At 40.2% G+C, this 24,421-nt stretch overlaps 1 protein-coding gene across 1 annotated transcript in view; it reads right to left on the reverse strand.

Annotated features, from left to right (window-relative positions):
* The window catches only part of LDLRAD4 (low density lipoprotein receptor class A domain containing 4), a 276,972-nt gene extending 255,954 nt beyond the window's left edge, over window positions 1-21,018 (reverse strand). The window contains exon 1 of the mRNA XM_027885364.1: window positions 21,001-21,018. The gene's annotated coding sequence lies outside the window, so the exon portion shown is untranslated. The remainder of the gene's footprint in view (window positions 1-21,000) is intronic.
* Between the last annotated feature and the right edge of the window lie 3,403 nt (window positions 21,019-24,421).

Genomic DNA, 24,421 nt, shown 5'->3' on the forward strand with positions numbered 1-24,421 from the left:
GAGAAAGTTACGAACAACTGGAATAGCCTTACCTAACTAAAAACAACAGGAAACCTCAGCTACTCGGATTCTCAGTCTGTTATAATTTGAGCATATAATTTTCCTCTCTATAATAATTTTTACTTAACAGTGTTTATTTTTGCATTTTGTTTCTCCTGAAGATCACTAGGAAGTATTTTGTGCAGTTAAACACCACAGACACCTTTTATCTGAAAAGTATTCTCTCAAGCTGATTGATACTAGTCTCAAAGGCATATAAAATAAAGTATAAGACTTAAAATAAAGTAGAAGACTTAAGTTCTTTGTCCATACAACCTAGTTATTTTCATTAAGACATTAAGGTCTTATGTATCATGACAGTCCAAAGAATCCCCTACAAAAAAACAAAAAAAAAAAAAGATGAAAAGTTCTATTTAAGTGAATTAACTTCATTAATGTTCCTCTTAACTCCTGTTAAATCCACGCTTTTACAACTGTTCAAACAAAATGAATGATGTATCTCTAAACAATGCCATTTAGTAATAAAAGGGACTCTCTCAGAGCTCATCTCTCACAGCTCCAGCAGAGGAGTAATGTTACCGGCATATGTGATTTTAAATACAATGTCCTTTCTTTCACAAACTTTTTTTTTTAAAAAATAGATCTCACTATTAAATCTTTCTTTTAAAACCACAGATGGAACCACAACAAGTGAGCTTGTCCAAACTCGTTTACACTAACTCCCACTCCAAAACGCAGTCCCACAGAGGAAGTTTTTATTGCAATTTAACAGTCCTTTCTCTCCGATCCAGGTAAGTTCTTCAGGTAACTTAAGAGTCTTCCTGAGTTTTTGTGCCTTAACTGAACATGATGTTTACATGTGATTTCTGCTATAAATTCTTCATGCTACCTCTTCTAAAGCACTCTATATGCAGAGGAACAACTTAATGCTGAGCCAGAGCTGCTGTTCCTCCTAAGAATGAGGATCAGAACTTAAGTCCATATTTTAAGGTCTAGTCACACTGCTCTGGGAAGAAGGATTAGCACAGCAGAAATGACTTATGAGGAGTTATCTGGTTCTTCTGGAGAAAGAAAAAAAAAAGGAACAAATATAGATAAAAATCTAATATTCTATTTAATAAAAGTTTGTATATTGCTCATGTACTGTTGCATATAAGCACTTGTTACTACACACTAAGTGAAAGCTAATGAAGACTAGGCAAGTGCCTTTTATCTTAAAAAGAACTGGAATGGGCTCAATGAAAAAAAACCAACTAAAGTGAAATAGTAAAATGAAACATATAAACAGTTTTTCCAATGTTTGCAACTGTCACACATGCCATTGCTTTTACTCTATTAACTTTCAACAAGAAAACAAATCATATTGGAAATTGAACTTTAAAATTTTTCAGAGAGTAAGTGGGGGAGGAAGAAGAAATTATTAATCCTCTAGTGGAGGATACAAATCACAATGAGTCCAAATTCTTGGCTCATCAAGTGAAAGCCAGGGTTCTTCTGAAGCTGTATATACAGTACATTGGATTGACATGATGATTCCCAAACTGCAATGCACCTTCAAAATTATTAATTCACTGAAACGTAAGAACCATTACAGGGCAAATAAAGAGTCTTCTTTGCAGCAAACTAGCATAAAAAAGATATTTTATCACAGAAAAAACAAGCATCTTAAAACAGATACAGCTGAACTCTACGGTAAACTATTGTGCAACAGTGAAGTCTGAGTTCTTTATGCTACAGATCTAAAATATAAACACATTTGTGTTGAGATCAGCTTTTAGAGTCAAGAATAAGCTTGAATTTTGTAAGAATTATGATATATTTGGACTTTTGGTTTCTTTACTTATCTATTATTAGCTGGAGTTTAGTTGTCAAGACAACAGTTCCTCTTCTACAAAAATGCTTTAACTGTCAGTAAAATGTCACAGTCAATATCAAAAGTTCACCAGATTGGCCATGTCTATAGCCAGGAAATTAGAGTATTCCCTGAGGGCAGGGTCAGACTGCCACCAGAACAATGGCAATCAAACCAAGGAGACTGGCTATTTCTGAATGATCTGCCTAGTAGAAAACCAGGAAAGATTCAAGGAGCAATCCATCTTACACAAGATCTGCTGCCCTACTGGACTTCTGTGCAATACCTGACTACAATGGCCACTCCAAAGTACAGTATGATATGTGTAACATAACTGAAGAAAGTACACGTTTCAATAGACAAAAACTGGATTTTACGTATCAGAGATATCTTTTACATATCAGAGATATCTACTGGAAAAACGCCCCAAAAACATCATAATGCAATGAATGTGTGTTACCAGAGAAATGGAAGTCAAAGGAACACAACAGTTAGGTGCCAAACATATCCCATGAAGAAGTGCAAGGAAAAAAGGAATATGCTCCCAAAATTAGGTCAAGCCTGATATCAAGAGAGAAACGGAACAGACACTTACACTTCTTTTTTTTTTTATTTGACTATGTGATGTAAGTATGATAGCAATAAACATATTGTAACGAGTCACACCCAAGATCTATAACTCACAAGGTTTTATATGTCCACAAGTCACCACTGGGAAAGCCTGACAATATGTAGGTTAGCTTTTGTAAAACCTAGTACTTCAGAATTACATCTACTTTTCTTACACTCTATTTTTCCCTCAAAATAAGTGTTTTGTATTAATGAAAACGAACAAACACAGTAGACCAACATAATGAAATAATGTTATATCCTCTTATTAATCCCAGGCTCAGACTCTTCACTGTGTGACTGTTCGCATGTATACAGACAAAACAACACACATCTCCTTGGAAGGCAGATGTAATGTGTTTCCTTTCACTAATCACCTTGAGGTCTACATGAGCTACAGGTTGAAACAACATCTTAACAGACTGCCCAAAGCATTTTTCCCACCTGACTGGTATTCACTCAGCACAGGAGAACAGAAGAGTACAGAGGTAAGGATATTCAAGGGTAACTGTGCACAGAATACTCTAAAGGATTTAGAGTCAGACAGCATTAGTCACTTGACTTTCAAGATCCACGTGACTAATTTTTTTCTTTATATATAATGTATGTATCCAAGCACATACAGCTCCCCTACGCAGTCATCTTCTGCCTTTTATCTCCTTGTCTCTCTAAATAGACACTTGTTTTAACCTAAGAGAAAGCAACTGTATATCCTAAACCCCAACCTCAGATGCAATCTTTCCCCTCTGATGGAATGCTTCATAAATACTTACAGTATTTAGTGAGAACATTTATTTTGTTGCAAAATCAGATGGGAATAAACTACCTGAAAGTACCAATATTAGCTCTTGTTAACTCAGTTTGCAGGGAACCAGAATAGCTCACTGGCAGGAAAACTCAGTAGAGAAGGCAAGGCAAGTAGAGAAGAGAAGAGAAGGGAAGGGAAGAACAGAACATCAGTGCACAAATAATCTCCTCCGTATCTGCCATCCTGAGGGATACGTCGGGAAGTTGTCTGGCAAATTGGAAACAGTCCTCTTGGACAACAGGCATTTTGTCAAATTTGCATTTCCAGGGATATACTGCCTGCATACCTATATTGGAACAGCTCCTCAGCTCAGTGAAGGCATCAGACACGCGTTTGTAAGATTTAAATCTTCTGGATTAAATCTTCTGGCCTCTACTCTTTAAGTACTGTGCTTTTATTTTTATCTCACAGGTTATTTTCAACATGTGGCAAAGTAACCTCTCTAATTTCTGAACCAATCACTTCTTTGCATTAAACAGGGCCAGCGATAATCCATTCAGAAATGTTTCTTTTCCTTTAAGTTTCTATATTTCCTTCTAACCACAGGTTGAACCCTACACATCATGAGGAAGGTTAAAGTCGCCTGAGTTGTTGTTTTTAATTATCATTTCATATTAAGACTTAAATAATACATTTTTCCTTTTTTTATTGTTAAAAGTCATTGCTTCTCTCGGTATTTTTAATAACATATTGTGAACATCATACAAAAATTCAAAATTTCAACTTTAAACAATGCACTTTTTGATGCCTAACAATAAAACAAGATTCTTAAATGCTCACAATATACCAATTCCTAAACTTGAGCAATGAACAATATTGCCACATTGTATTAATGTCCCTATGGTCCTGGTTTTAGAAGAGAAGACTCTTTCCTCCTGAAAGCAAATTAATCTTTTTCTATATCTGGCATAAAATATAAGAAAAACACCACAGATCTGTGAGCACTGCTAAAATTACACTGCTAACGTTTCCCTTTCAAATAGTGACAATCAAAAGACCATGTAGCTGCTGGGATTCTTCTACACAATCTACTAACCTTAAGTTAGAGCAGCTTTTTTTTCTTACACACACCAGAAATCATAAAATACCAAGATGAGCATTCCTAAAGCTTTCTACAGAGCAAATCTTGATGTGTTCAATAACTCTCCTCACTTCGAGAAGACTTATATTTGCACAGACACAATATGCAGTCACATAAAACATAAGGACATTTCCCCCTTCACAGACATGAACAGAAGTTCAAATTTGAATATATCCCACACTTTCAGTTACAAACACAGACTTGGGTATAAAAGGAGAATTCGTACTGAGAGTAGTCAACACATTTTCTTGGTTATAACCTCACTTGAGAACAGTACTCTTGCCAATTAATACACCCAGTCATCAATATCAGCACAGGACTCCTGCAGTTAGGATCAGTAAATTTGCTTCCCTGAAAATCATACCTAGGAATTACTTAATTTAAGTTCAATCATCTGTTAAGTTGAAAAGAACTGGGGAGAGAGGAAAATTATGTATTGTAAAAAATTAAAATACCTAAAAAGTACTGATCAGGGAAAACACTTCACTGTGTATTGGTTGATAATCAAACTTCCATCTCTTCCACTTCCCCCATTTTCATGACAACTGTTAACTTGGACTTGGGGACAGGAAAAGGTTATTGGGAAGTTTTATGTTCTGGGGGTTTTTTTTTAATGTAGAATTCAAACCACGGGACCAAACTATTCTCTTGCAGTGAAATAAGCAGCACTGCCTGTTAACAATTCATGTCTGACCCCCTTCGCAGTTTTCAATGAAAGTGAGAGCAAAGTTGGTGACAAACAGGTGGCAAAGTTTGCCACTTTTCAGCCATCACGGCAACATTTCTTGCACTGGCAGGATGGTATGAGCTCTACATCCCTTAGAGAGTCTGTAAGTGACCCACTCCAGAAGGCTACATGAATATTCACAAAGTCAAATTCAGACCTGGCACCCAGGAAACTCTTACTAAGCTAACATTCCCAAAATATGTGGAAATGGATTGAGAAGTAGCCTGAACAGCAGTGAGAGGAAAATTAAAGTAACAGTGACCAGAAGATCTAGAAGTCATCGTGGTGGTTCTGGCAGATGATATTCTACACCAGCGAGTTTAATTAACTAATGCATGGACAGGAAATAGAGTCTTATTCCTTCCTAAAACACTTGAAATAGCATGAATCTCACACTGCTCATGCAAAAAGATCAACCTTTTTTTTTTTTTTTTTTTTTAATTAGAAGCCTCTGCAATGTTGTTGGGATTTTTTTTTTACATGCTTGCTGCAGTTCATACTGGATTTCAAACATCTATGAACTTTCATTTCAAGTTTTCTATATGCTAATTAACATATTTGTAAGCATTATAAGCATGTTTGGGTTTTGCATTATCTGTATTATTCTACCCCATTTTATCAGTAAACTTTCAATTACATAGGATATTGTATTTTTACCATTTACCTTTTACAGGTTATCTAAAGAGAAGATGGAAAGCATGAATAACATCAGTAACTTTTTTATTTAACATTAACAGATAAAGCAATGTTTTCAGACAGGCATTAACATGAATAATTGCTCAACACTTATTCTCAATTACAAAAAAATTAAAAAAAAATATTCCATGGCCAGCTCTTTGCAGGACCATTTGACACTATAAAGGGAATACAGTGTTCACAGCATAGGCACAAAACCAGTACAAAGGAGACTGCACAATAACACTTGTGCCACTTTAATCAAACTCTAATTAATCTGATGGTTTTACATTCTGACACAGTTTTGGTGAACACAGACATACCTAATTACAACATGACGTGTTTTTCCAGCGGTATATAAGGTTTTGACTGTAAAGTGACACTCACAAAACAAATGCACCCTGTAGCATGTAATTTACTTTGATATGAAAAACCTCGAACAAAAAAATTATACTGTGCCAGCAATCAGACAGCTAAAAAGAAATGTAAAAGGTGGCTAATTGCTTTGGCAGACCTAAATAGCAGGTACGTGAAAATAAAGTCAGTGTTTTGGTATCATTTACCATTTCTAGTGTGTCAGACTTTGATGTGACAACTCACTTCAGGTTGTTCCTTCTATTAAAGCACATTATGTCCATCCACTGGACATTGTGTCCATCCTTAATTGTGTATTCAACATTTAGCCACCGATAATCAATGTTGAAATGAGCCTGTTGGCTTTTACACCATTCAGGTCTATCACATGTTCAAGCTGTCAAGGCAAAAGTCAAAGACACTCTTTTTGACTTATTTTCTAAGTCTTTTTCTTTTAATTTAAGTAGCTTAAAGGCTATAACACAAAATAGAGCCAAATAGAAACCACTCAGAATAAGGACTTTCCCAAGTCAAATATCGTTCATCTCTTTTTTAACCCTATTCTGAATATCCAAAGACAAGGACTTAAAACTATGACTGTGAGATCAAAGCAATAAGCATTGCAAAAATTATTCCAGGGAGATATACCACCCTCCTGCATCCCCTTTATTTTTTATCATTGCGTGTTAAAACGCTGTCTTAGCATACAAAAACTAAATTGGACAAGACAGCCTAGTTTTATGTTAATTACTTCAGTAGATGTCAAGCACATAATCTTCTTTTGCAAGACAGCAACTTCTGTATCACTGGACAGGAAAAACATACTCATCCACACATATGAAGCAACGGAAGAAGGAAAACACTTGCCAACGGGACAAAGAACCGACATAGGCAGTGCTACAAACTTTAGAAGCAAACCCTCATTTGGTTTACTATTAGCCTCAATTTTAAGTGAACAGAAACATAAAGTGGGTTCACAATGACTCTGTATAAATCTCCTTCCATTTGTAGGAAGCATTAAACTACACAGCGTTAAACTACAGCAGGTAAACAGGACTGGGAAATCAGCAGTAGGAGATTATAAAAAAAATAATTAAGGTCTTGCACGGTATCTGTACATGTAAGAAATAAAGAAGATTAATATTGCTAGCTGTCGAGTCAGACAAAGCATATCCAGCAGCTGAGATCAACCAGGGTGATGCTCCATCTTCTTCCATACATTAATATATTCTCTTACATAGTAAAAAAAACACTAAGAGAATGAAACAATAGAACAGAACAAATCTTCAAAGCAACAGAGTTTTTACAACCTCCCTAATCAAGTTCCAAATTTGCAGTGGAAACAGAAAGAAAGTAAAGGAACTTGAAAAAACCCCAAACAAATAAATGTAATTGAATAACAAAAAGCAAAGCTCCCAAACCAGAAGTTATCAGTTCTAATTAGAAATACTCCTGTGGATCTGTTTTCCATCAGAAAATCCAATTCCATCAGAAAATCCAATGCATCAAACCAGAAATATTTCCTGCAAATTACCCTTTTGATGACACCAATAGTAAAATAAAAACTGAAGAGGCAGAAACTACAATATTTCATAGCTTTATGACTTCTGGGTTTTTTTAAATTTTATTTTGCATGATATCATACAAGACTAAAGACCATATTGATCCAATGCAAATGTAATTTTTGTGGAAAAGTACAAAAATGCTGTTTTCATTGTGTTTTAAAACAATCAAGTTTTGATCCTGTAAGATTTTCAGCAAGACGTAAAATTCCTTTCTCTCCAAAAGCCTACTCAAAGTTATTTTTATCTGAGAGAGTTACCTCTAAGAGGACTTCTATGTTGTTATAAGGTGATGTGGATGCTTTGCTTTTATTTTATCTAACAAGTAGCCCTGAGACAAAAGGAACACAAATAAATATATGTAAGTTCATATCAGTGAAGAATTGCCATCTCTTTCCCTTCTCAAAAGGTAAACAGCAACATTCTTTACCAATTATCTACAACATCTCAAGGAAATAAAAAGTGTTGCTTACTTTAAACACATGCAACAGTTTTCAGATATTCATGAGATGGTCACTCCTTCCCACACAATTAGAGTTTGCGTTAATTTTGCTCTTTTTTGGCATTTACTTAATACCTTTAGAATTAAGTTCTCTTTTTTCATACTTTAATTTCTTCTACTTGACCTTTGCTGCACTTCTGCCCAAACACAAGCAATTCAAAACATATGAAAAAAAAAAATCGAGTTCTGAATATTAAGATCTAAATAACAATTTCTAGATTCAAAAGTATTTCTTCAGGAAAGCCTTAGTCCTATTACCACAGGTTGGACAAGAACTCCAGAAGGTTCCTTCTGACCTGAATTATTCTCTTTGTAGCATTAGAAGATGAAGAAAGAGTGAGTACAGTTCACCTCTTCAATCTCTACTCTCCTCCATGGAATTGTCCTGATTTTACTTTCACCTACTTTTTCAGTTTAGAACTGCTTTTATGCTGCTCACAGAAAAAAAAGAAAAAAAAAAAAAAGTTTTACACCTGTAAGAAGAGAGGCCTCTAGTGTACAGCCAAGAAAGCAAATTTTTTTCTGTGCCTCATTTAGGATCTGTTCTTAAGCCTTATTTAGGACTGCCATTGACTACTGTTGGGTTTTATTCCCCCTTGAAGTTCACTAAGTATTTCTATCCATGCCTGCTACTTTTTTAACAACATCTGTCAGGTAAAATTTACCAAACTCAGTAGATAGCACCGTGTTGGCCTCAATCACAAACAGCCGCATCCAGAAAAGGCTGTGACAGTTCTCTCTATTCCCAGTGAAACCAATGTGAAGCTGAATGTAAACTCCCTTACAAGACACGGATGAAGACTTACTGACGGATCTGATTCTAGAGTGGTCTGAATACACATATGCATTCTTCCACATTAAATTCACCAGATTGCCTCAACACAGGTTAATATAACTGCCATTAACATAAAACATTCTTCTCATCTAAATTTGCATTTCTCCTGTTGTCTTGTCTCCTTCTCAACTCAACTCTGACTCATCGACAGATTAGAAATCAGATCAGACTAGAATTTGCAACAGTAACTTGGCCTCTCTGGACTACAAAAAAAAATAAAACAGTAGGACAGTGTCTGGAAAAATAAGAAATCAATGACAGTCAGCTGTAATGTGTTCTCTTGTACCGCACTAAGAATGCAGAGCATCCAAAGTTTACAGAGTTGGTCTTCCCACAGTATATTTCCAGCACATTTCCTGGAGCTCTGACTTTGCAGGGCCATCTGAGAATACAAACGTCTAGACCATGCATGCTGAAGCCTGTAAACCGCTTCATCTTGAACAAACACTTCTGTTAAAGTCACCCAGTGAAATAATCACTGGGTTTATTCTGTCTAGCGGGGCAAAATGTTTACTATGACAATTCCAGCTCTGACCGCTGCAGGAGGAAATCCTCGCACAGCTCCATGTGCTAAATTAATACCCTAAAGTAGTAGCAGCATGATTGGATTTCTACACACATCTAAGGTCACCCAGGCCTCGCTGATCCCTCCTGCCACCAGACACCTGCGCCACAGGGGCTCCCCGCACAGGAAGGTTGGAGCCATCTCCTAACAATGTGCTCGCTCGGAATTTGGGAGTGCAACATCCTGAGGCAGATACACAGACGAAATCCATCAAGCCTCAAACATCCTGATGTTCTTCAGAATGGGCAGTTGTGTTGTTTTGTTTTTTTTTCTCCAGAGAACGGAGGTTTTGGTATTAATTTGAACAGGGAGAAAAGCTGGAGTCTGCTACGCAGAAACATCTAGTCAAATAAATACGTCATTAAGCTAACTAGCTACAGGATTGTCTAGCAGATGGATGACATCTTGGTTGCTAGTGGAACACTTTTCTATAGCCTTGTTTGAGGCAGACACATATGGCTCTCCCAAGCATTGATGCAAGCTCCCAGATGGACTAGATCACTGCTGACACCTTATTATAAATCCTAGAGATGAAAGAACGGAGCACAATTTTTGAATCACAACACAGGACTCTAAAATATTCAGGCTTCCTAAAAATCAAATTTACAACAGAATATCTTAACTTCTTTATGTTGAAAGAAGCTATTTCTAACCAGTAATAGAAAATAGGGCAAAATGCTGTATCAAGAATGATTAGAAGTGCCTTGAGGAAACTTACAATACCAGAAGATCCTTAATGTAAATGTATATCATAACTACATGTATGGAGTTACATATATTACAGCTCTAAGGATGCAAAAAATTATCTGCTGTACAGCTGTTAACGACACCAAAGAGCTTCCATCTGGAATTTCTTGCTTGGGATGGAAGGGGAAAGGCAAGAAGAGGAAGCCATTTAGACATTACAGATATGTCTGTATCCTGAAGGACTACCCAAAGGTAAAAAAAAAAAAAAAAAAAGAGAGAGAGAGAAGTCTAGCCACAGCAGCGACAGGAAAACCAGCAGAAATATGTGGGAGATTGGGAGATAACAGAACCAGCTGCACACAGCATTTGTTTTGGTGTCAGGGACACCTGAGAACATCTCAAGTACATAGGGGTACCACGGCATATTTTACCCATCAAGGTCAGAAAAAGGAAAAAATACTCTTTTGACACTTTTACACTGTAAAAAGAGACTATCCTTAGCATCCACTAAGAATTTTACTCCTTAACTCAACCAAATGTAAGATTCAAGGTGTCAGGAAGAGGACTTGCTACATATTTTGTCATCTCTAATATCTGCTACACTATCTAAACCCAGAACATTACATCTTACTATTATAACTCTGTGGCAAAACTTTTCAATTTCAAAACCAAATCAACTCACTGATTCTGGGAATACATCAGGTATTCTCTACATTCATGACTGGGGAGATGCTTAAGCTGCTAAAATTTATCTCTCTCTACTGCAGTGGCCATAACCTTAACAAGCATGCAAATATCTTGGAAGAATCAGCTAAATGTACAATAGCTAATACAGCATAATTAATTTGTCTCTTTTTTTTTTTTAATGGAAAGCTGTGCTTTCAGTATCTTCAACCATAAAGTAATTTCAATGTATTGTAATCAGATTTTCTCCCAACTTTTCCTTCACAGCTTTTAGTCTGGCTTTTATCTTCTTGACCAATTGAAAGTTCAGAAGGTTTTCGTGACACAGTGAATACAGTAACCCTTGAACTGTCTTATAAAAATAGAACACCTATAAATAAAGAGACAAGGGTAGCCTTTTCCTAATCTCTACCTCCATCCCACCATGAAGCTCAAGAGGAATGTCCAGGAAAACTCTCAATTTTGTAAGAGTCACTTACAAAAGAGTGCAGGCAGAATAGAATTTCTACCTATGTAACCTGCATCTGCAACTACTTCAACTGGACAGTTCCTCTTCTCTGCAGCACAGCTCCCTCTGGGAGGTATGTTCAGCTGGACAAAACAGGAAAACAGATGAATACTACCTCCCCTCTTTCTCAGAACCCTGAAGAATATATGCTTCACTGTTCATTTTAATGTGTTGGCATATGAAAGCTTCAGGATATTCTTTCCTTCATGTAAGTCTTCCAATGCAAGACACAGGGAACTGCAACTTGCAAACCTCTGTGGTCAGGGTTGACATGACAAAGGGTAAATCAAAGACTTTAGGCAACAGAGGTTTGGTTTTCCCTGAAATAATCCATCAGATGAACTCCAGATTGAAAAAAAAAAAAAAAAAAAAAAAAAGGGAAAGAGAGATATTAACTGGCATCCACAAAAGCATAATAAAACACAGCTCTGACTAGAACCAGACGGTTTCTGGGCTGCAAGATATTCTCCAATATTATTAATCTGTCTCAAAGCAGACAAATGCCATAAAACTCCTAATTTCCTACCAACTGAAGGCTTCAATTTTAAAACTGTCAAATAGAACTTTTTTTTTTCCTTAATCTTTAAAAGACCGACAGTTTCAGATGGTAGATATATAGGACGACTGCAGGTCCCCAAATATGAAGTGAGTCCACATGGATTTCTTCAGCCCATGACTTTGCAGCACACTTCTCTTGCAGGCTATCCAGTGAAACCACATGTTCCTAGAATCATAGCATCCCTGGTCATAAAGTGGGATCCTTGGCACTTTAGCTCTATGACAGGAAGCCTGAGAACACCAGGCCTCTGGCCAAAACAAGTTTACCAGGAATCGAAGAGAGGCTGTGTCTTATTTTGATTTCAAAGCTTGTCAGATCTAAAATATTTGCAAAGAAACATCCCAATTTCAATGAACTGCCATTTTCTGAATAAATTAGGTTCACTTGAAAGTTTGCAATTAGCTCCATCCAAAGGTGCCTCTTAATGCAGCATCATGAAAACTGATCAATAACTGATCAATAACAAGTGAGGTGGAGGAAAGCTGCGATAAATCAAGTACAGTAAAAAACCCTGAAGTTACAACACAGTAAACATCTATGTCAAGAGCCTCTCATTCATTCACAGATGGTTTTAGATCACTGTAATTTAACTTATGTTCTAAATTATGTTCTCCATCAGATATAAAATGACCTCTGATTGATTCAAGCTAAATATATAAGGCTGTTCTATATTCAACAGGGTATTCACACACAAGTTTAACATACTTCAATATATACGTCCTGACTCAACACTTCATGTGATTTGCTCTGGTGTCTCCATGCAGACATGATGAAAGGCTTTTACCACCAATCTCTAATAATACCCAGGGGAAAACAGGGAATTGGAAAAGGCAGAGTCTGTTGTTGGTTGCATATTCAACTGAAGAGAGACTCAGCATTTCAAAAGACACTTTCAGAATACCTTACACACCTAACTCCTACTCTACAGAGGCCCTCTTATTCCTCTCTGTACTTCTTTTAATTCCTTTTAGTCTACTATGCTTTTATGTAATTTTCAAACAAAATTAAGAATCAATAACCAGACACTTCTGAACTCGTTACTATGCATTATCAGCAATAACACAGATCAGCACTATGATATTTATTTCTTGAAATTTATCTACTTGCCTGGCCACCATCCACAAGAAAAAGGAGACCAGTCTACATAGATTATTGGAGCCTTTTGCTGTAGAAAATTTACCTTATTCCAGCTGCTTCCATCAAAAGGCTGCAGAGATCATTAGAACAGAACAGTGATTTTCACCTACAGCTGCGAGTTAGAATTCTCCTCTCTGTATTAACTGCAGGTGACTTCCTCTTGCAACTAAAGAGAGGTTTATCTCTCTAATCCTTGGTACATTACTCCCTACACTAAAAACTTATATCACTGTTGTTATCAATCCAATAAGGCACTGTAAGAATAAAAATATTTGTAGAATGCTTTTATGAGAAAGCTTTGCCATAAGGTGCTAAGTAGAACAGGTCAGATAAAGCACACATTTGACAAACACTGGCAGTGTTTTTGTTCAACAGATGGCAGCTCTTTTTTTTTTTAAATTATTATTATAAACTATGTAAAAGTAGACACCACATAGTACCTGTATTCAACATTATGCAAGCTGCTTTAATTGGTTAGACGGATCACGTGTTAGACGCTTCCCAATTAAATGAGGATAACTCATACTTTAAGACATTTTAAGCGAAAATGGTGCACTTGCGAAAACTTTATCTCAAATGACCTGTTTCTAAAAACGTGCTGGGACAGTTATTAAAACAGTAAGATGAATGTGAGAGGGCCAAAAAACCAGGAAACATCTATGTTGGAAATATTCATAAAATCCCTTTCCTCTTCACCTCCAGTACCCAAGTAAGTTCGGTGAGGAATTTTAGTCAGTGCAAACCTTCTGTAATACAAAACATCTATACCGCTGCACTGGCCAGCAGAGGCTATCAGTTAGCCCAAGTCGAGCTTTATATGACCAGGTGCAATCTTTAATTCAGGAGTACCGAATCTTACCTGCATGCATTTTTACAAACTTTCCATTTAATTTTGCTTAGCACTAGTTAAGCAAAACCTACAAAACCAGCCAACCGCTGAGGTGAAATCGTAACAGAACACACACCAATTTGGTATTTCACAGAAGGCACCATTTCAACAGCTATGGAGACTAAGTTAGGTTATTTATAAGCGTTCCTCACATTTTCTCTCCCACACCTTCTGCTGTGCTCCTTAACTCTGACCCATAGGGCAGAACCCAAGGAACTCACTTTTGTCTTACAAAAATCCCAAGCAAACTATGGCAAACATCTAGCTGACATTCTATACAATGTGGTCCAAAATACGTTCTACAAATTAGCATCACTTGACTCAATAACTAATGGGTAAGCAAAAGCAGAAAATGAAGCAATACAATTTACACCCAACAGTTTAAGAAACACTGCTACATTCAGGCGATTACATATACTAAGTGCATCCCTACTAGATGGACTAACAAATCCATATTAATTCTTGCTTCATGTGTCATTAACACCTAATGGAATGTTTAAAGGTGTTTACAAGTCCAAAGTAATAATGGATCACTCTTAATTAATGCACAGTAAAAATTTCATGAAAGTCTCAGTGGAAGAAGGCGGCTGTTAAAGAGATTGCTTCATATCTCAGTCACAGACTGCCCCCTCCTTTCCCTCTATGAAACGAAGAACAAGTAGGTTACAGGTGTGAGAAACCAAAATAATAGGCTCAGCCACACAACATAAAGAGGTAATTAAAAAAGAATCACGTTTTCCTTCCAATAATCTTTGAAATCAAAAAGAGTGCAACTTGTGTTTAAAAAACAGAGTACTGTTTGAAGATGCATGCAAGTACTGACGAAAATCAAAGACAAAACACAGTAGTCTTATACTGGCATATGCTAGATAATACTAGGCATATGAGTCAACACTTATTTTAGAATTCTGAGTAAATTTCAGGGTTTATCCTGAAGAAAACACTGTTTTCCAGTGTCTTCTCAATGTGGGAGAGATTCCAGAACTTCTTTTATTAAGCATTAACATTTGTTCCTAACAGAAACTCTAAAAGAATTTTGTACCGTCCTCTAAAATCACAACTGAAATACACTCAGTGATCAAAGGTTATGACAGAACCATACAAACCTCAAGATATTTATCACACAAATATGTAAAAAAGCACATCTTTCTCAAAGGTCAATGCATCTTTTACAACTTAAGAACATAGGAACTAAATGAAATACTGAATTAAAAAAGAATTAAAATCTCCAAACTCATCTCTTACAGGCAATACAAGTTCACTACCATGACTACCTTTATCCAGAAGCAGATTTATTACCAGTTTTCAACAAAAAAAGGTGTTTAGCATGGAAGAAATGAAGAACACTAGGAGATGGAAGCACAATCACATTCCTATAGACACTTCATCAACTCACTCCATTCTCACGTGCAGCATTTGAGCAGTGCATCTTTTCTACACATGTTAATTTAGAGAAGTGGGTACACAGTCCACCACTCTCATCATTTGTTTTCCCTGTCTATGGACAGCCAAGAGTCAGTGTCAACACAGGTAAAACTTTGTAAAGATCCCCATGCAACTGGCAAAATGCACTTGTCCTTTTATCCACTGCAACCAGCACTGAAGTCCAATGACTTTAATATTTTCATTTTTCAACTCACCTTAGTGAAACCAAACAAAATCAAATAGGAGCATCTGGGTTTCCATTTAGTACTACCCAACAGTACTCATCAAGTACGTACCACTATTCTAGTGAGTAAAATTTCTCCAGAGAGGAAGAGTTTTCCAAAATGGTAAAACACACAACTGAAACCTGTACTGAAAAGCAAGTAATACGCACACACGTTTCCAAATTCAGCCATGTGCAAAAAAACCTATTAGAATTATTTTGGATTAAAAAAAAATATTTTCAGGCATGCCTACCAACCAAATGTCTATTTATAAATTTGTCTACAGAGGATCAATGTTTTTTTGGCTGGGAGAGACTAAAGCCTGGGAAAAATGCTGAAAATGTTCGTCCCTTAAAAGTCTGAAATAATGTTCAGTTCAGAACACAACTAATTTTGCTCAGTCAGATTCAACTTCTAACACTAAACATCTGATTCAACACAAACCAATATATTCTGGTTTTAGTGGCCCCCCATTTTGGTGTGTGACTGATTCTTGTCACAGTTATCTAGCCACCAGTCTATTACACCTGAAATTCTACTTAACATGTAGCAAAACATAAGCACAAGGGCATCAGGCAGAGCCCACACTAAGCAAAAGTGTTCCAGCAGTAGTGGTTTATTTACCCCTGCCATGTAACTTTTAACAGCCTTTCTGTGTGGATTCTGGTAACCACTGACTTCCATTGTCCCCCAAATTGTCTAACAACATTTTCAAGTGCTTTTCAGTTTTAGCAGATACTAAAACATAATACCACTATCACTGCCCGTCCTCTTTGATGCTCTCCTCAAAAACTAACCCCCCAAACTCATAAACTGCTTTCCTAATAAAACCCCATTTCTATGAGAACACAGCTCCCTCAGTTCGAAGGACCCAGACTCCTGCCCCCAGTGAGTTTTCAAAATCCTGTGGGGTAAGGATTTTTGATCCATTTCTCTGCAAAATGCAGACACTAAAAATAAATGATGGGTGTGGATGTGTCGCCTTCCCAGCCCTCTCCCCATCGCATGCACTTCCACCCCCAGCCTCTTTGCTGGTTTTCATGCAGATTTGTGCCAGACATTCGGCATCCTCATTAAGTGGTGTCTGGCAACCTGCCTGAGTTTTAGTGGGTTCTGGGAATGCCAGTATATTAACCAGAGGACTTTTTGTATACCCTAGAGAGGTTTTATTCCAGAAAAGTCAATCATTTGGCACAAGGAAAACTTATTTCAAATCTAGAAAAGCTCTCCACTGGCAATAAGAAGAAAAAATGCATTTAGATTCTTCTTAATTTCTGTCCCCTACCTGAAAGAAAAGTCTGATGTAGAGCAAGATCACTCAAACACAGTTTAAAAGGTCAGAGTGTTGTCTGTAGTAGGATTTTAGAGAAAAGAACAGCAGATATGAAAAACACAGACACAGTACAACATCAAGAAAATTATTCATTTTCAGTCCCTTGTCTCTTGTGACCAAAATAATCTTAATGAGGAAGATTAAATTTACCCATTATTATGATGAGTGATAATGAACGATGATATGGGTGCTCGAAAATTTCCACTGCTTAAGTAAACAATGAGAAAAAGTATTTAGTGAAATGCATCTACATTTAGCATATCCCAAATATGCTAAATCAAGGCATATGCTACTGAAACGCATATATTAAATAAATATAGATGACGAATACAGAGACATTTTACCAGTATGAAATAAAGAACACACTGTAATGTTGTGCTCACTCTTATTCACCTGCAAGCATTCTTTCTACTGCTGTCCCCTTACAGTAACTATTATTCAACTGACTGTCTCAGAAATACGCAAATAAAACTTCTCTGTAAAGGAAAGAAGTCAAATTTATTTTTCAAATACAAGGTTCAGAAGAACACAACGGAAAAAAAATAAAGGTCCACAGCTTTCCTTCACTGGAATATTCTGCCCATGCAGCACATAGAGAAATTTAAAGTACACTGGACAAATGTGTCATTTTGAGGCTGTTTCTGCAGGTTTCTACACCCAGAGAATCTGATGCTCTTTAAGAAGTTATTCAGGTAATCTGCTATCCTACAGATATCACTATCCATTGTTACTATAAATTGCTTCAAACTGACATTTACTTCAAACTCATCGTCTTTGTTTGCGCAAAAAATTGCTGACTTCCTGATACCAGCTCCAAAACACCACGATCCTTTTATAATGACCAATTAGCATCAGAGATTCAGCAAGAATCAATTAAAATCAATTCCATTTAAATGTTTTAGTGTACTAAGATTATGTTTGGTGTGAAAGAAATTTTTAGCTATCTAGGCTGCCTTTGCTTAGATATCAACCTTCTGGGCAAGACGGCTATTCTTAAAAATAGCTGTCAACTGAGAAAAGAAAATGTATATGTATGAATCATTTCACTACAGGGTTGGATTCCCAGCAACTGATGCACCACTGTTCTGGCATCAGTGCCTTTAACGAGCAGCTGATACTAGCTTGGTGCCATTGAAGAATTTCACGGTTACCACAGAACCAATCTGCAGAAAAATTCATCTCTAAACTCCTAGAAGTATCTGCATTCCGTAACTGGCAATTCACTTGCAGGGAGCTGTTTTGAACCATTAGAAACCAGACAGAAAAAAAAAACTTTTCCAAGACCACTCACAAGTTGAATGCAACAACCTTGACTCCTAATGCAAGGGCTGTTGGGCAGACATGCACTTGTTAGCACTTCATTTCTCTTAGAGATTATATTAAATGACTTTTAAGGTACTTCTCTATTAATTCAATAATCATTCACTTCTCTCTGGCACATCGTATCCTGAAAGTATTCCAAATTATTTCAGATGGTGTCACTTGACATGCAACTATTTCTTGTTAAAAGGGCAGCAGCCACTAGACAGAGTACTGCAGGGCAGTGTGAAAAAGAGAACTTTTGGGCAAGAAAAAGAAATTTTGGTCAAGAAAATCAGAAAACTTCCCCTCCTCCCCTCCCCCCCCTCCCAGAAGTGCACCTTCAATGCAGAAAAAACTAACAACTCATCTTTTCAAGTCTCACCTTAATGTCCTATGCAAATAGCATTTAACCTGCTTAAAAATAACAAAGGGACAGGTTAGTTCTAAATTCTTAGGTTAAGCTACTCCTCCATAATTTTAGTCTTTCCAAACTTAATGCAACTGTGCCTCAACCTTTAATCTCAATTTCCTTCTACTTCCACAAGTTTTCTTGTAACAAGTCTAAGGTGATGAAGACTGAATTCAAACTTCATCAGTCAAACGCTGCCTAGTGCCTGTAATGTTTCAGTTAACAAAAAACAATGGTCTGAAATATACTGTCTCACACTGTTCACTCATCCTGCATTACACACCGATCACTGTTTAGGCCCGCAAGGGAACCTGAATTCACTAGAGAATATTGACACGCCTTATGTGTATGCAACCATGATCTTCACACACCTGAGGGGAAACTAAATATGCCGCTACATAAAAACGTGCATTTCTACGTCTATACATAACGGCATATAGTTGACGCGTTCCAATTTGATTTCTCCTCATGTTGGTCACTTTATGTATCACAGTAACTTAACACCTGGTGCTACAACACCAGCACACATATAGATGTATCATCACTATCTCAGCTAATGTGATGTTGATTAGGCTGCTTCCCACTAGTGCACTGGTTTTGCAGCAAAACTTCCCCTTATAGCCACGAAGCCATAATATTTATATGTTCATTAGTGGAACCAAACACGTGTGCACCACACACAGTAATTTAATTCTACTCAACGGTGCATCATATGTTATTCCAACAACTCTGGATCATTCCAAGGAATATATTTCCCAAAACATTATCCTAGAAATGAAATTGGAAGGTAAAATAGAAGTTTTGTCTAACCAACACTGGTTGAAGGACCAGTAAGGAACATTGCCCATACTTACACAGCATCTATGTTCTTACCTCATCTATGACTACCAGTAATTGCCCCTCAGGCTTTCTTACTGGCAGAAACTCTCTTCCTTTTTGGCTAGTCTCAGATGTACAATGCTGCAGACATTTCAGACTCTACGTGCTACATGGTGCACCTTTCCAGTCCACAAACATTTTAATGCAGGAATTTTATTTGTTTGGAAGCACAGACAAACCTCTTAAAGGAGCTTTTCGTCCTGGCGAGAAGATGCCCGTGTTTTAGATCAGCAAACTTTTATAACACCAAATGCTATTTCTAACACCATATGAAATTATTCACCAGACTTCTGCTCTCTTGCACAACCACTATTTGCTATTCCAAAAAGGTTCTGAATCCCACCAAAATCTGTATCATTCTAGGTGTTAAGATCTCCTAAGAAAACAGAAGTTACTTTTGCATTTTGCCTGTTTCCTGTTTGTTCTTCAGTGAACTTAAACCTACACACAACCGTGCGTTTGCCTCTTCAGCAAGCATCAAACCGTAGCCTACGCACAACTACCTACCCACCTACACGAGAGAAAACCTGGCACACCATTCAAAAATTTGTGATGCACATATTCAATGCAAACAATGCAGGCAGGCGTCTGATACAGGCAGGCAAAGCTAGACTTCTGCTTATAAACTTTTTTTTTTTTTTTTAACGAAAAAAAAAAAAAGGCACTTCGTTAAATATAGGTCACTGGTGCGTGAGCCCGGCAGCCGCACTGCTGCTCTGCCTTCCCGTGAAAGTTGCCCGCCTGGCACTGGGCGCGCACCTCGGCCGGGCATCTCCGCCAGGCTCCCCCCAACCCCCGGAGCCGGGCAGGACCCCCGTTCCCGGGCTGCTCCCGAGCTGCGACACCAGCTCTGCGGCGAGCCGAGCCGAGCGGCCAGACGGAGCTCCACTATGCACTTCGGAGCAGCCGGAGAGGACGTGCCGCGCACTCCGTGTTCCCCAGCGCCCTGCCGGCCGCCGCGGCTCCGCCGCCCCGCTCGCCTCCGCCTCTGCTGCGGAGCGCCGGGGGTCTCCCCTCCGGGCGGCCGCTCCGGCTGCTCCCCGGGCCAGGCGGAGCAGGACGGCGGCAGCGGGGCTCCCCGGCTGCCCCCCCGCTCCCGGGGGTACCTGTCAGCGCTGCCCCTCGCCCCGGCCGGCGCCCCCACCTGCCCCTCCGGTGCCGCGGGGGACGCGCTCAGCCCGGCCCCGGCAGCGGCTCGGGGGGGGGTCGGGGCTGCCCCCCCTTCCCCGCGGCACGGAGGGTGGCCGAGCGCCGCCGGAGCCCCCCGGCAGCCGCCGCCTCGTCCCTCGCCGGCTCCCAGACCTCCAACTCGGGCCTCCCCGCACTTTCTCCGGCACTTTCCGCCGCGGCGCCCCCCGCCCGCCCCCGTCCCCGCCGCGGCGGGCGGCACTCACCTCCCGCCGGCCCCCGCCGCTCGCCCCCGCGACGCGCTGGCCTCCTCCGGAGCGCCTCGCCGCCTCCCCCTGCCTGTCTCCGGCAGCCTCTCTCCCTGCGCTGAAGCTGTGCCTGCCTCCAACTCATCCCCAGCCTCTCCTCCTCCTCCTCCCCCCGCCCTGCCCGCCCCGCTGGCTGCCGCCTGTCTGCAGCGAGTCTGGCTCCGGCGGGCGGGCGGGCGCGGGGGCCGCCGGCGGGGGGGCGGTAGGCAGCGGGGGAAGGGGGGAGGCGGCGCTCCCGCCCGGCCCCGCAGCCCACACTGACACCTGCCGGGCGGATGTGCTGCGGCTCCGGCACCGGCACCCGCACCCGCACTCGACGGCGACCGGGGGGCGCACGGAATTCCGGCGGGGACTCTCCTTCGAGGAGAGAAACCGAACGAGGTTCAACAAGGGCAGGCGTAGGGTACTGCACCGGGGCAGGAATAACCCCAGGTACCAGTACGGAGCGGGGCCTGACCTAACAGAGAGCAGCTATGCAGAGAAGGATTGGGGAGTCTTAGTGGATGACAAGTTGACCCTGAGCCGGCAGTGGACCCTCGTGGTGGGGAGGCCCAATGGTATCCTGGGTGCGTTAGGAATAGTGTGGCCAACAGGTCGAGGGGGGTGATCCCCCCCCTCTACTCGGCCCTAGTGAGGCCACATCTGCAGTACTGTGTGCAGTTCTAGGCAAGAAAGACAAGGAGCTACTGGAGAGGGTCCAGCAGAGGGCCACAAAGATGATGAGGGGTCTGGAGCTTCTCCCTCATGAGGAAAGACTGAAAGAGCTAGGCCTGTTTGGTTCAGAGAAGAGAAGACGGAGAGGGGATCTCATTAAGGTATATAAAAATATCTCAAAGGCAGGTGCCAAAGAGGATGGTGCCAGACTCTTTTTGGTCGTGCCTAGTGACAAGATGACGAACAATGGCCATAAACTAAAACACAAATAGTTCCACCTCAACACGAGGAAGAACTTCTTCACGTGGAGGGCAGCAGAGCACCTGGAACAGGCTGCCCAGGGAGGTCACGGAGTCTGGATTCACTGAAAACCCACCTGGAGGTGACCTTGCCTTGTCAGAGGGGTTGGACCAGATGATCTCCAGAGGTCCCTTTCAACCCTAACGATTCTGTGAATGTGATTCTGTGCACTGCTGGCATTGCTCCAGGAATGGCACCGCTCCTGCCACGCTGGCTCCCAGCCAGGCACTGGGCACGCAGAGAGGGCAGAGGCCATGGGGAACTCCCGGCAAGGGGGCAGCCCCCAGCCCGCCCATGCCCCCAGTCCCCACAGGGCAGCCCCACCATGCACCCACCAACCCACCAGGCAGTCCCTGCCTCTGCACCTCTGTAAAGGTCAGGACCGGTGCGGGGTGGGGGGGAACAAAAAGAGTACACTTTGTCCCATGCAGAATGAGAAATTTTTTGACATTTCAAAAAATGTTGCAAGACAGGAAAACCCAGTTCATGTCACAGCCCAGCAGGCACGAACCCAAGGCAGCTTCTGCCCTGCCTGTGTTCACTTGCAGGCACTGTCCATCTCAGACTCTGTAATGCAATCGTGCATAGAGCCATCAAGCATTCCCTAGCCCTTGCCCATCCGCTCTTCTTGTTAATATCCTTTGGGATGCAGGGCTGTCGTATAGATCATCCAGTAAAAAGGCCACCTTAATCTCAGCTATGCCAAGCCACTTGGGAACAAGTAAAACCACCAAAGTTGAGATTACATGCAGGAATATTTAGACACAGAATTCTCACAGAAAAAAAAAATCCCTATTTCTGGGAGCACTTGAACAGATTAACAGATTGCCTAGAGAGGTTGTGGAGTCTCCCTCAGTGGAGATGCTCAGGAACCATCTGGACACAATCCTCTGCAATGTGCTCTGGGATGACCCTGCTTGAGTAGACAGGTTGGGCAGGATGACCCACTGTGGTCCCAGCCTGACCCATTCTGTGCTTTCTGTTGATATAGACTATCAGCCTCAGTCCACATTCCCATCCATGATGCACTCCAAAGACTTTTCTCTTCCCAGTTATACCTGGGACTCTAAGCATGAAGAGGAGAAGTATCAGGACCTAGGCAACATGAAGAACTATAAAGGTTGCTAACTTTAGGCACGTGCAGGTTTGACTCAAATGTGCTTGTTTCCCTTCTTGCCTCACCTCTTCCTAGTGGCAATTTGGAAGGAAGATGTAGGTGCTTGAAGGAGCCAGGAATCCGCCAACCCAGAATTCAGAGCACCAAGCTATGAAGATCACAGCGGTGATGGCCTGCGGTTCGTGCTGCCAGTCACCATATGTGACTGGAAATGGGGAACTACCGGAGTAGTTCCAAAACAGAGAAACAGTCAGATCAGCGGTGAAAGACAAATTTAGCAAACATACCTTGGATTAAGACACAAGGAGCCAAAGGAACATCAAAACACTACAGAAAGGAGGAGCTTCCAGTAATATGGATAATATATTGGAGCTGTTTGTCCTGAAGGTTACAAAAATCATCAAAAGGTTGCAGGGTTAATCCATAGCTTGATATTGATAACATTTATTTATAGTTTAGCAAATTGGGAGAACCTTGAATTCAAATTTGCTCTGTAGTAACCCACCAAGAGTCAAGTGCTCTGTTTCCAAGAGTGCCCTGGCAATCTGTGTATGCTTCACAACGAAGGGGTCTGACATGTATCACCTGTGTTCCCTTCAATGACTTCCTCAAGGAAGACCAGAATTTGTTCACTTCTGCCAAGAGAGTCTTGCCATGTGCAGAGGAATATCCTAGCCCATGAAAAACTTTGTAAAGCATAACAAAATCACCTACTAAGTAACAAATTTTTTCTATACAATACCTCTCGAGTGAAAAAAATTTGCCTGGCAGCAATTTGGGATATTTTGGGCATGTAGGAGGAGGACAGCAAAAAGAAGAGAAAATGCATAGACTTATGCACATGCTCAGAAAGCACCATGCATGGATCCACGTCTGGAAAAGGAAATGCCAAGAACACGATACTGCTGGTACTCTTGTTCCTATCCAAGGTATCGCTGTAAGAGACAATTTGCAACCTTTCCATCACCAAAATTACCATTAAAAATTCTGTTCCATGTCTTGCTCCACTTAAAAGTGTCTGAAGTATGTCAGTATTTCTGAAACTTAGAGAGACAGTTAAAGAGGAGTGTTAACAATTTTTCCCTCACAAAATTATAAATCATAGGAGATCTTGGAGTTCTGTAGAGGTTTCCATCTAAAAAGAATCCCAGGAGAGTTTGGTTATATGAAGAAACTTACCTTAAAACAAAACAAACAAACAAAATCCCCCCACAAAAACATCCCTTCAGTGAAAGCCATACTGGCAGTATCCATGAGGTTGCACAGGCATCCTGACAGCTCATTTCCTGGATAAACAAGTTCTTACAG

Source organism: Empidonax traillii, unplaced genomic scaffold (genome assembly GCF_003031625.1).
Source record: "Empidonax traillii isolate 1590-97213 ecotype Southwest subspecies unplaced genomic scaffold, ASM303162v1 scaffold165:size1224784, whole genome shotgun sequence".
Taxonomy (NCBI): domain Eukaryota; kingdom Metazoa; phylum Chordata; class Aves; order Passeriformes; family Tyrannidae; genus Empidonax; species Empidonax traillii.